Source organism: Pipistrellus hanaki (assembly GCF_964339955.1).
Source record: "Pipistrellus hanaki genome assembly, chromosome: 17".
Classification (NCBI taxonomy): Eukaryota; Metazoa; Chordata; class Mammalia; order Chiroptera; family Vespertilionidae; genus Pipistrellus; species Pipistrellus hanaki.
The window spans coordinates 7,850,032-7,863,634 of NC_140519.1; the positions used below are offsets into that span (position 1 = coordinate 7,850,032).

Below are 13,603 nucleotides of genomic sequence, written 5' to 3' on the forward strand. Positions count from 1 at the left end.
ATGATATTGCCGTAACTGGTTTGGCAAGGTGGATAGAGCGTTGGCCTGTGAACTGAAGGGTCCCAGGTTCAGTTCCTGTCAAGGGCATGTACCTTGGTTGTGAGCATGACCCCAGTGGGGATGTGTGCAGGAGGCAGCTAATTGATGTTTCTCTCTCATTAATGTTTCTAGCACTCTATCCCTCTCACTTCCTCTCTGAAAAAAATCAATAAAATATTTCTTTAAAAAAAATAAACAGCATGGTATTAGCAGAAAAACAGACATACAAATCAATAGAACAGAATTGAGAGCCCAGATATAAAACCCCATGTAGATGGGCAGATTGCTGTTTACAGCAGAGCCAGAAACACACAAATACAATAAAATTCTGTTCAATTTTCTTTGTCTGCTAATAATACTAGTCATAATAATTACATTTGTTATTTGGGTTTTTCTTAAACCTGTATATAGCACAACTGTTAATAATTGCTAAAGGTGTTTACAATAACTTTTGCCTTATCAATAATACACTTTTTATGGTTTCTCTTGAAATATAGAAGGAATGTTATTTCAAAAGGAAAGAAAGGGCCAAGACCGGTTTAGCTCAGTGGATAGAGCATCAGCCTGTGGACTGAGGGGTCCCGGGTTCGTTTCCGGTCAAGGGCATGTACCTTGGTTGCGGGCGCATCCCCAGTGGGGGACTTGCAGGGGGCAGCTGATCGGTGACTCTCATCAATGTTTCTATATCTCTCTCCCTTCCTCTCTGTAATAAATCAATAAAATATATTAAAAAAGCAAAAGGAAGGAAAGGAATGTGTGTTTTTAAGAGAAGTTGAAATAATTTGTTCTGATAATTTGGTTATTTCTGAATTAGTAAAGGAGACCAATTAAGAACCATAGAATTTGTAGAAGGTTAGTGAAAAAAGGATATTGAGAAATGAATTTTATGTATAAACTAGAGGCCCAGTGCATAAAAATTCATGCACATTGGCGGTGGGGGGAGCCCTCAGCTCAGCCTGTGCCCTCTTGCAATCTGCAAGCCCTCAGGGGATATCCAACTGAGGCTTAGGCCTGCTCCCTGGTCTGACCTCCCTCTGCAGGAGGTAACCAGCGGGCTGATCAGGAGAGGCACCCGCATAAGTGGCTAGCCCCCCGCCATCACCCCTCTACCGCTGCTGGTTGTCACGATCCATCACCATCCCCTCCCTCTGTCCAGTGGCCTGGCCCTGCCCCCCTGTCATTCTGCTGTTCTGTCAATTTGCATATTATGCTTTTATTATATAGGACTAGAGGCCCTGTGCATGACATTCATGCACTGGAGAGGGGTCCCTCAGCCCAGCCTGTGCCCTTTTGCAGTTTGGGAGCCCTCAGGGGATGTCCAACTGCTACAGAGGTGGTAGAAGAGGCTCCCGCCACCGCCACTGCACTCAGGAGCCGGCAGCCTGGCTTCTGATTGAGCCGGGCTCCCCCTGTGGGAGCACGCTGATCACCAGGGGGCAGCTGCTGCGTTGAGTGTCTTTCCCTGGTGGCCAGTGCATGTCATAGCAACTGGTCATTCCAGCATTTGGTCAATTTGCATATTACCCTTTTATTATATAGGATTCAAGAATCTAATTATGAGAATGTGCTTACTCCCTTCCCAACAAGGACTACTAAATATAATTCAGATGAAAGTTGAGGTAACTATTAATATATGACTCTCTATAACTGCTGCTAATGCACAAGAAATTTACTTAAGAAACGCCTTCTGACTTGTATATGTGCATATAAGTACAACCAATGGACATAAAACTCTGGGGAGGGAGGGTATGTATGGGAGGGAGGGGGGCAAAAAAAATCAATAAAATATATTAAAAAAAATAAAATAAAAATAGCCGAAACCGGTTTGGCTCAGTGGTAGAGCGTCGGTCTGCGGACTGAGGGGTCCCGGGTTCGATTCCGGTCAAGGGCATGTACATTGGTTGCGGGCACATCGCCGGTAGGGGGTGTGCAAGAGGCAGCTGGTCGATGTTACTCTCTCATCGACGTTTCTAGCTCTCTATCTCTCTCCCTTCCTCTCTGTAAAAAGATCAATAAAATATATTTTATATATATATATATATATATATATATATATATATATATATATATATATATTAAAAAAAATGCCTTCTGTCTCAGGAAATTTTTATATGGTAATTGTAATTTACACCATTGTGTTCTTACAGCCTTGGCCTCAATTAAACCTGAAGGTAATAGCTTCCAATTGCACAACTAGCAGAAGTGGGATTAATAATGGTGCTTGAGCCCTAGCTGGTGGTTCAGTGGTCAGAGCATCAGCCTGCAAACTGAAGGGCCTTTCAGCCAGGGGTCCCGAAGCTGCAGTTAGTCACAGGTGGCCGTTGACTGCCCAGCCCTGGGACTGTAGATTGTATGAAACGTGAGTAAACTGGCTGGGCCACAGAGCCAGGAGCGCTGGGAACTGACAGAGGTGACCAGGACAGCACTGATTGCAGGGAGGGAGAGCGGGTGTGGTGAGTGCTGCTGCAGGAGTCTAAGGCTGAGACTTATTGGCAGGAGCATGGCGAGCAACCCACCAGCATCCCAGCTGGGAAGTTAGTCCAATCTGATTCTGTGGGAGCGCACCGCCCTTTGGACCTCAGGGTCAGTGGAGGGGTCAGACAGGTACTCCGTTCAGTGACCCTAAAGGTCCCTTTACTCAGAGGAACTTCCAGAAGAGCCAGCTGGGGGCTGGACAGTGAGGCCACCTTTCCACACCCTGTGGGAGGGCTGGTTCTGCCTGACCCTGCAGTGACCTGAGGCAAAGGGGAAAGGCTCTGGGCTGGACGTCGGCACCTGCACCTCGTCCTAGAAGTGCAGGAAATCAGACATTTGGCCTGGTCAGAGCCTGGGAGGAGGCCCCGCCCAGTGGGGCCACCAGCACTGAAAAAGTGGCGTGCCAAGAGAGGCTTCTTTATTTTTTTTTTTATTGTTTATTTTTTTGGTTAATCCTCACCTGAGGATATTTTTTTCATTGATTTTTATTTTTTTAAACTTTTCATTTTAATTAAATATTCAGAATAAATGTTGATTAAATAAGTTTGCACTTAACAGTTAAATATTTAGAAACAGTAATTCTAATTGTTTTATCTCTCCCTCTCTCTGAAATCAATGTACTAAATAAGTTTTACTTTATTAGTTATGCAAACAATATAAATGTTTTAGAGTGTTGGTTAATGGTAAAAGGATGTCAATTGCCCAATAAATGTTAAAGGTGAACGAACAGGTCCTTATAATTAATTGTGGATAATCTTTCCCACACACACAATCTCCCTTGACATTAATGAGCTCATCTACGGACTAATTACAGTGTTTCCCAAACTTCTCTCATGATGAGAATCACCTGGTGGAGTTGTTAAAACACAGATTCCTGAATCCCAACTAAGAAGTGCTAAACTAGAATTTTTGAGAACATATAGGTAAAATTGCATACCTAACTTAGTGCTCTGTATATAACATCTGTCTTAGAGCACTAGTTAAGTATACAATTTTACCTATATGTTCCCAAAAATTCTAGTTTAGCACTTCTTAGTTGGGATTCAGGAATCTGTGTTTTAACTCCACCAGGTGATTCTCATCATGAGAGAAGTTTGGGAAACACTGGATAGATGGGCTTTCCATTTCCTGACACTGACCAACAACCTAAAACCATTGTTTCCACCAACACCAGCAGAGACCCTCAGGACACAAGACCTGGCTCCCGCTGGAAATCCACTCTGGGGAATAAGGTAGACAGACGCCACACAGCTGGACCAGTCTGCTCTAGTCCCTCCAGCAGTGTCCACACCGCGCATTGCAGCACTCATAGAAGGTAGTCATTGGCTCGTCTGCAGCGCGGGTCTGAAGCTGCATGCAGAAGGCACGAGGATGTTCACATCTGGGACATGGCTCTGCAGTAGAGCACGTTTTCCCGGGCAGCTGCTCCACCTAGCAAGTCATCCACTTCTTCCAGCTTTGGATACTTCCCATTTGTTACCTCACCAGGGATGCTGTGCAGGTAGAGGCAGGTGTTGCAGGCAAAACAGCAGCAGTGCTGTCCCTCTTCCACAATGAGCCCATTCCCAAAGCCCTGGCAAAAGAGCAGCATGAAGGCCAGCTCCCACAAACCCTGTATCCCCCCTCCACACACACACGCCTCCATTGATTTTTAGAAAGAATAAAAGGAGCCGAAACTGGTTTGGCTCAGTGGATAGAGCATCGGCCTGCAGACTGAAAGGTCCCAGGTTCGATTCCAGTCAATGACATGTACCTTGGTTGCAGGCACATCTCCAGTAGGGGGTGTGCAAGAGGCAGCTGATCAATGATTCTCTCTCATTGATGTTTCTAACTCTCTATCCCTCTTTTCCTCTCTGTAAAAAAATCAATAAAATATATTAAAGAAAAAAAGAAAGAGTGAAAGGAGGGGAAGAGACAGAGAGACATGGATTGATTGCCTCCCGCATTCGCCCTGACTATGGGGCTGGGAATTGAACCTGCAACCCAGGTACCTGCTCTTGACTGGAATTGAACTCATGACTATCATTGGCCATAGTGGGTAGGGCCATACAAGCCTGTGAAAATTTGGGAATACATAGTCCCCAAGACAAAGGAGCTTGCTCTCTTGGCTCCCGACACTCCTGTGTCTCTCTTGTTCGGCTTTCCCCCCTACCAGGGTTGCCTCCGAAGCCTTATGGCCCTGCTGACCACACCCAATGGACTGACGGCCTGCCGCTGGGACACAAACTCGCTTAGCATGATGCCGGATTGGACTGTGCTCCAACATGCAACAGAAGCTCTGGGCAATGGCTTTAATCCTAGCCCACTAAGGCCTGAATGGGCTCTTTTGTGGGGAGACGGAGGGAAATGGGACCTTGGAAACTCGGGGATTTAAATCCATGCAAAGAAATGTCACTCATTCTCTTCTGCAAGTCTCAAAAACATTTTTTTTTTTCTTGTGACATTACAAGAAGCCATTCCCACCCTAGCTGGTTTGGCTCAGTGGATAGAGCGTCAGCCTGTGGGCTGAAGGGTCACAGGTTTGATTCTGGTCAAGGGCACATGCTTGGGTTGCAGGCTTGATCCCCAGTAGGAGATGGGAGGCAGCCGATCAATGATTCTCTCTTATTGTTTTTATCTCTCCCTCTCCCTTCCTTTCTCTGAAATCAATAAAAAATATATTAAAAAAAAAAAAAAAAAGTCACTCCCACCAGCAACAGGTGGGGACCTGGAGAGCGAGCTCCCCACTGCTAACACAATCTCAGAGATTTTCCCACGCTGCTTTTCCTGCCTCCCTACTCTATCACCAGTGGATTTCATGTAACCCTCTATGTCTTTTTGATTCTGAAGTATAAAATAAATGGTAATACTACAGTTTCCTGCAGCGTGTTTTCAATCTGTTGAGATTTTGCTTCCCAGCAGTTGTCACTTTGGCTCACGTAAACTCATAAAATTTTTCTGCAGGTTTGGATGTTTCTTCCATCTACAATGAAAACATTTCTAGGAAGGATCCAAGATGGCTGCTCGGGTATACACCTAGCCGCAGCAGCTCACAACAATTTCAAGGGAATACAACTAAAATGTAGAGTGGACATTGCCCAGAGCTACAGGTAGTCGACTGACTGAAAACTCTACAATAGGAAGGAGGGAGAAAACCAGAAGGAAAATCAGAGGAGCTGAAAAAAAGCCTAAGGTACGGAGACATGCGGCGCGCTCGCACGCAGGCGCTCGCGGAGAGGTCGCAGCCGGAGAGGAGGAGAGGGCTGGGTGCTGCCTGGCGTTCCCTAGCAGGAAGGAAATAGAACCCCCAGCCTGGGCTGAACCCCCGAACCGGCAGCGCTGAGCCCCAAGTTATAGGCCAGACCCTGGGGACCCAGGCTCCGGCAGGGGGAGACAATCCCGGGGGACGGCGAAAGGCGGGGCCCCCGGAGTCGCGCGCACGCGGCGCGCAGAGGACTGAATGTTGACTCTGATGCTGGATTACCCTAGCCGGAAGAAACAAAGCCTCCGGCGGCGGCTCTGAGCCTCAGCCCAGACCGCCCCTAACTCCAGGTCTGGGCCAGTCCCTGGGGACCCAGGCTCGGGCAGGGGGAGACGGAGCTGTGCGGTGGAGTCCTGGGAGCGCGGCGAAAGGCCTAGCCCCCGGAGTCGCGCACACTGTGCGCAGAGGACAGTCTGTTGACTCTGATCCTGGACTCCCCTAGTGGGAGGGAGAAAGAAAGCTCCAAACTGGAGGAAAGCAACATGGAGCAGGAGCCCCTGCCGGACACCAGCCAGCCGGGCGCCAGCAAGGAGCCGGGCGACGGGGCCCCCGGGGGGGGGGTGCCCCTGAGCCTTCGACTGCTGAGCGCGGGCAACGGAGCCAAGGACGGGGGCTGCTTCCTGGGCGGCGCCAACCCCGGCAACAGGCTGGAGCAGCGCGGGAGCCCGCGGAGAACAAAGGGGTGCCACAGGCCAACCTGCTGAGCTCCCAGGACAAGGAGGAAGAAACCAAAGAAGTTCTCAATGTGAAGAAATCAAGTGAGAGCAAATGATAGTAAAATTACTTAAGAAAGAATACAAAGAAGATCTTGAAAAATCAAAGACTAAGTCAGAACTCAACGCACCAGCCAACATTGCAACATAAATGTGTTGTTTTTTTTTTTTAAAAAAAGAAAAAAAAAAAGAGAAAAAAGGGACAGAATGTTGGAACAGCGGCGACCAGGCCTACAGTGGCCAGGCAAAAGGCAGTGGCAGCTGGGCCCGGAGCAGCAGTGGCCAGGCCCCAGAGCAGCAGCAGCCAGAACAAGAGCATCAACGGCCAGCACTGGAGCAGCCAGACCTGGGGCAGTGGCAGCCAGGCCTGAGGCAGAGGCGGCCAAGCCCAGGGTGGCCAGTCCAGGAACACCCAGACACAGAGTGGCTGGGCCCGGAGAAGCCGGACCCAGAGCAGCCGGGTTGGGAGCAGCCAGGCCCAGAACAGCAGTAGCCAAGCACGGAGCACCCAGGCTGGGAGCGGCCAGGCTCGGAGCAGCCGGGTCAGGTGCGGCCAGGCCTGGAGCAGCGGCTGCCAGGCTGGGAGCAGCCAGGCCCGGAGCAGCCGGGTCTGGTGCGGCCAGGCCTGGAGCAGCGGCTGCCAGGCTAGGAGCGGCCAGGCCTGGAGCAGCGGCTGCCAGGCTGGGAGCGGCCAGGCCCGGAGCAGCAGCTGCCAGGCTGGGAGCAGCCAGGCCCGGAGCAGCCGGGTCTGGTGCGGCCAGGCCCGGAGCAGCGGCTGCCAGGCTGGGAGCGTCCAGGCCCGGAGCAGCCGGGTCTGGTGCGGCCAGGCCAGGAGCAGCGGCTGCCAGGCTGGGAGTGGCCAGGCCTGGAGTAGCGGCTGCCAGGCTGGGAGCGGCCAGGCTCGAAGCAGCCGGGTCAGGTGCGGCCAGGCCCGGAGCAGCGGCTGCCAGGCTGGGAGCGGCCAGGCCCGGAGCAGCCGGGTCTGGTGTGGCCAGGCCTGGAGCAGCGGCTGCCAGGCTGGGAGCGGCCAGGCCTGGAGCAGCGGCTGCCAGGCTGGGAGCGGCCAGGCCCGGAGCAGCAGCTGCCAGGCTGGGAGCAGCCAGGCCCGGAGCAGCCGGGTCTGGTGCGGCCAGGCCCGGAGCAGCGGCTGCCAGGCTGGGAGCGTCCAGGCCCGGAGCAGCCGGGTCTGGTGCGGCCAGGCCCGGAGCAGCGGCTGCCAGGCTGGGAGTGGCCAGGCCCGGAGAAGCGGCTGCCAGGCTGGGAGCGGCCAGGCCCGGAGCAGCCGGGTCAGGTGCGGCCAGGCCCGGAGCAGCGGCTGCCAGGCTGGGAGCAGCCAGGCCCGGAGCAGCCGGGTCTGGTGCGGCCAGGCCTGGAGCAGCGGCTGCCAGGCTAGGAGCGGCCAGGCCCAGAGCAGCAGCTGCCAGGCTGGGAGCGGCCAGGCCCGGAGCAGCCGGGTCTGGTGCGGCCAGGCCCGGAGCAGCGGCTGCCAGGCTGGGAGCGGCCAGGCCCGGAGCAGCCGGATCTGGTGCGGCCACGCCAGGAGCAGCGGCTGCCAGGCTGGGAGCGCCCAGGCCCGGAGCAGCGGCTGCCAGGCTGGGAGCGGCCAGGCCCGGAGCAGCCGGGTCTGTTGCGGCCAGGAGCAGTGGCTGCCAGGCTGGAAGCGGCCAGGCCTGGAGCAGCGGCTGCCAGGCTGGGAGCGGCCAGGCCCGGAGCAGCCGGGTCTGGTGAGGCCAGGCCCAGAGCAGCGGCTGCCAGGCTGGGAGTGGCCAGGCCTGGAGAAGCGGCTGCCAGGCTGGGAGCGGCCAGGCCCGGAGCATCCGGGTCTGGTGTGGCCAGGCCCGGAGCAGCGGCTGCCAGGCTGGGAGCGGCCAGGCCCGGAGCAGCCGGGTCTGGTGCGGCCAGACCCGGAGCAGTGGCTGCCAGGCTGGGAGTGGCCAGGCCTGAAGTAGCGGCTGCCAGGCTGGGAGCGGCCAGGCTCGAAGCAGCCGGGTCAGGTGCGGCCAGGCCCGGAGCAGCGGCTGCCAGGCTGGGAGCGGCCAGGCCCGGAGCAGCCGGGTCTGGTGTGGCCAGGCCTGGAGCAGCGGCTGCCAGGCTAGGAGCGGCCAGGCCCGGAGCAGCAGCTGCCAGGCTGGGAGCAGCCAGGCCCGGAGCAGCCGGGTCTGGTGCAGCCAGGCCCGGAGCAGCGGCTGCCAGGCTGGGAGCGGCCAGGCCCGGAGCAGCCGGGTCTGGTGCGGCCAGGCCAGGAGCAGCGGCTGCCAGGCTGGGAGCGGCCAGGCCCGGAGCAGCGGCTGCCAGGCTGGGAGCGACCAGGCCCGGAGCAGCCGGGTCTGGTGCGGCCAGGCCAGGAGCAGCGGCTGCCAGGCTGGGAGCGCCCAGGCCCGGAGCAGCGGCTGCCAGGCTGGGAGCGCCCAGGCCCGGAGCAGCCGGGTCTGGTGCGGCCAGGAGCAGTGGCTGCCAGGCTGGGAGCGGCCAGGCCCGGAGCAGCGGCTGCCAGGCTGGGAGCGGCCAGGCCCGGAGCAGCCGGGTCTGGTGCGGCCAGGCCCGGAGCAGCGGCTGCCAGGCTGGGAGCGGCCAGGCCCGGAGCAGCCGGGTCTGGTGCGGCCAGGCCCGGAGCAGCGGCTGCCAGGCTGGGAGCGTCCAGGCCCGGAGCAGCCGGGTCTGGTGCGGCCAGGCCAGGAGCAGCGGCTGCCAGGCTGGGAGCGTCCAGGCCCGGAGCAGCCGGGTCTGGTGCGGCCAGGCCAGGAGCAGCGGCTTCCAGGCTGGGAGCGGCCAGGCCCGGAGCAGCAGCTGCCAGGCTGGGAGCGGCCAGGCCCGGAGCAGCCGGGTCTTGTGCGGCCAGGCCCAGAGCAGCGGCTGCCAGGCTGGGAGCGGCCAGGCCCGGAGCAGCCAGGACCGGAGCAACCGGGCCCAGAGCAGCTGGTCGGGTGCGGCCAGGCCTGTAGCAGCAACAGCCAAGTCCAGAGCAACTAGGTCGGGAGCGGCAGTGACCAGACCCGGAGCAGCTGGTTGTGGAAAGAACCAGAGCAACAGAGGCCAGGCCCGGAGCAGCCAGGCCCGAAACAGCTCGCTTCTCGCCTGTACCTGCCCACGGCTGCCTCTCAGACATGGCTGGAAACTTTTGCGGGAACTCGAGGGTCTGCTGAATCAAGTGATGAAGGCTTAGATCTGGATGTGTTGAGTTAGTATAGCGCTGGGGTGTTGATCTGTGAGTGCCTTGGGTGGGGCCTGGATGAGGCTGGTTGACCTATTTGAAAATGTCTTTTGTGTGAAGTGTATCATTGGGCATGTGGAGGTATTATTGATATGAGAAAATGCTAAGTAACAGATTTACTATCTGAAAAGGGATTTACTATCGGGGAAAGGGAGGGAGGAAGAGACTGAACATAAACTGTGCACCTATGGATGAGGACAATGGGGGATGAGGAGGGGGCAGAGGGTGGGGTGGGAACCTGGTGGAGGGGGGAAGAAATGAGGAACCTTTGTAATAATATGAACAATAAAGATTGATTTAAAAAAAAAAAAAAAGAAAGAAAACATTTCTACTGTGTTGCTAGAGTGAAAATTAACATCAACATAAAAAACATTTAAACCTATAGAGAATTTTTGTGAGTTTATTTGAGCTAACCTGTTGACAATTGCCTGGAATCAAAATCTCAACAGACTGAGATAATGTTTCAGAGAATGTCAGTTTTGCACCTTATTTTATACATTACCATCAAAAGAGAAGACCTAAATGAGTTACCTGAAATCCTTTGGTGATATATTAGGGAGGTGGAAGAAAGAAAATCGGGGAAATCTCTGGGTTTGGATGAAAAGTAACAAGATAGCCGAAACCGGTTTGGCTCAATGGATAGAGCATCGGCTTGGGGATTGAAGGGTCCCGGGTTCGATTTTGGTCAAGGGCATGTACCCAGTAGGGGGTGTGCAAGAGGCAGCTGATCGATGACTCTCTCTCATCGATATTTCTAACTCTCTCTCTCCTTTCCTCTCTGTAAAAAATCAATAAAATATATATTTTTTAAAAAGAAAAGTAACAAGATAGACACATCTTTTACATAGGTGGGTACAGGGTAAAGTCAACAATTAACATGATAACGACAAGGAGGGGAGTAATGGTTTTCTGCCCTGGTGCATTGGTTGTGTCGTGAGAGGTCTGGAGAAAGGGGAATTACCCTGACATTCCCAAGGAATGTCATCATAAATGCGAAAGACAATAGACAAACTTAGTTAAGGTAAGGATTGACTTTTGTCAGGAAGATTGACTATCTGCCAGGAATTGCTTTTCATTAAAAAGTTATAATTTCAGCCAAAGCCGGTTTGGTTCAGTGGATAGAGCATCGGCCTGCGGACTAAAGGGTGCCAGGTTCAATCCTGTCAAGGGCGTGTACCTTGGTTGAGGGCACATCCCCAGTAGGAGGTGTGCAGGAGGCAGCTGGTCTATGTTTCTAGCTCTCTATCTCTCTCCCTTCCTCACTGTAAAAAATAAAAAATATATATTAAAAAACATAAAAACAAAAGGTACTGAGCTTTTTTCTGGGTTGTTTAAAAAAGTTACATTTTCAGACCATTCTTTGTGGTGATTTTAGGTCTCTGTGTTTGCATGTCCGCCATACAGGCCTTCCCTCAGCTTGTCAGGTTAGCATGTGGCCACTTTTTGTCCACACCAGCAAAGTAAAATGTTTACTTTTTGAATACATAATTCTTCCTAATTACTTAGAATTTTTGTTTTATACTCTTTGAAACGACTCTTTAGATCTACATGTAGATTTTAATCATTTCACTATTATGTATATATCAAAAGTAAAATATGAGTAAGTCAGTTTAATTCTTAGGGCTCCTTGAAGTTTTCGTTCAATTCTTTTGAATCATTTTTCAACACAGAATTGTCAATGCCCATATTTTGTCCTGATTTTTATTTTAATTATGTACTTTTGGATGAAAAGGGGTCACTTACTAAACTCAGACAAGCCCGCAGAAGGCCTGCAGGGTGACCTTACAAATCCAGAGACCTAAAGTAACCACATAGGTTTGTGGCAGGCAGTTAGACATGAGCAGAGCAAGGACGATGGGCCAGGTACAGAAGGGCATCAGGATGGAAAGCCCTAGGTGCCTGGCAACAATCCATTGTAGGGGGGAACATCACCCCCAGGGTAACTTTTCCTGTTAGCATATCACTGGTAGGTAGATTTGTACTCCCTCCCATTTCTTCCTTAGGGGTAACATCTATACCTCAGTTGTATTTCAGCTCCAGGGCCAGAAAAGCAGCAAAACCAGAGCAGTGATCCCATAGATGCCCTCAGGACCAGCTGCATTGAAAAATGACCCCCCTGCCCTCGCATTGACTAATAAATCAGTGGAGACCACAACCAGGAAAGGACACACCTGGAACGCTGCTGAATATTCTATTGAGCTCTGCTGGGAGCTCCCTAAAATCTCCATCCTTAAAACCCTTAAGATGGAGGCCTCAGTGAGATCGCTCTCCCGGAGCACGCCTGCCACCTCCCTTCGCCTTCTCCGTCCTTGCCCCAGGCCTGTTACCATTAGCTTCCTCACCCTCAAGCTCCTAGGGCCCTTCCCTGGCCTCCATAACTCCTTTCTTCTCCTACGAATTACTTTTTCTGCCTCTGTGACTTACCAAGTAAATGTTCTCTTACAGTTTTGTTCTTGGCTCTGAATTCTTTTTTTTTTTTTTTTTTTTTTTTTTAATATTTTTAATTTTATTTTTTTTACAGTGAGGAAAGGAGAGGGATAGAGAGCTAGAAACGTCGAGAGAGAAACATCGACCAGCTGCCTCCTGCTGGAGATGTGCCCGCAACCAATGTACATGCCCTTGACCGGAATCGAACCTGGGGCCTTTCAGTCTGCAGACCAACGCTCTACCACTGAGCCAAACCGGTTTCGGCGTATCTGAATTCTTTCCTAGCCAAAATATCAAGGTTGCTGAACCCAAGTTTGGTCTGATCCTACGGTACCATTCCCAACGCCTACCACCAGTTGGTCTGAAATTAAGACTTTCTAGCTAAAGGCTGGTCATGGTGGGCAGTCAAGTTTTAGGCTAGGATCTTCCCTGACAAAAGTCAATATTTAGCTTTACTGAGCCTGTCTAACGTTTTGTATTTTTAAAAAATACATTTTTATTGATTTCAGAGAGGAAGGGAGAGGGAGAGAGCTGGAAACTTCAATGATGAGAATCATTGACTGGCTGCCTCCCTCAAGCCCCCTAGGGGGGATGGAGCCAGCAACCAGGGTCTGTGCCCTTGAACGGAATTGAACTTGGGACCCTTCAGTCACAGGCCCTCGCTCTTTCCATTGAGTCAAACCAGCTGGGGCTGAATTTTATTGATTTTGTACAGAGAGGAAGGGAGAGAGGGAGTTAGAAACATCGATAAAAGAGAGTCATCAATCAGCTGCCTCTTGCACACCCCCTACTGGGGATATGCCCGCAACCAAGGTACATGGCCTTGACCGGAATCGAACCGGGACCCTTCAGTCCCCAAGCCGACGGTCTATCCATTGAGCCAAACCGGTCCCGGCTGAAAAGGTTCTTAATAAGGCACTTTATTCATATATAAAATTTTAAGTCCGCTAAGGTTTGAAAAGCAGCGTGTGTTCTTCCTTCCTGCACTCCTCTGGCTCGCTTTCCTGGCTGATGTGGTTGCACGTGTCAAGTAGTTAAAGACCTCTTCTCGCAGAAACCGGTTTGGCTCAGTGGATAGAGCATCGGTTGCAGATTAAAGGGTCCCAGGTTCGATTCCGGTCAAGGGCATGTGCATTGGTTGTGGGCGCATCCCCAGCGAGGGGTGGGGGTGTGTGTGTGCGGGAGGCAGCTGGTCGATGTTTCTAGCTCTCTCTCCCTCTCCATCTCTGTAAAAACTCAATGAAATTTATATATTTTAAAAAAGACCTTTTCTCCGTCTTTTGCTCTACATTATGGTGACTGACTCAGCTGTGTCTCCCAGTCCTCCCAGCAAACACTTCCTTTCACGTTTCACTGAATTAATGGGAGTCTCAGAAAGCTGCCCAACTCCCTTCTCCCGTCGCCCAAGCACCCGCCGCAGGGGGCGGAGTCCAGGGTGATGCGCGAGAAGAGAAGCTGCGCGGCGGGCTGGTCCGCGCGTTCCCCGAGAGTGACGCA

The 13,603-nt window shown here is 52.6% G+C and overlaps 1 pseudogene across 1 annotated transcript; it reads right to left on the reverse strand.

Annotated features, from left to right (window-relative positions):
- Window positions 1-3,780: 3,780 nt before the first annotated feature.
- On the reverse strand, window positions 3,781-4,105 carry LOC311612233 (DNA-directed RNA polymerase III subunit RPC10-like; annotated as a pseudogene). Its single transcript has one exon. The product of its transcript is annotated as a DNA-directed RNA polymerase III subunit RPC10-like (transcript).
- Window positions 4,106-13,603: the final 9,498 nt, after the last annotated feature.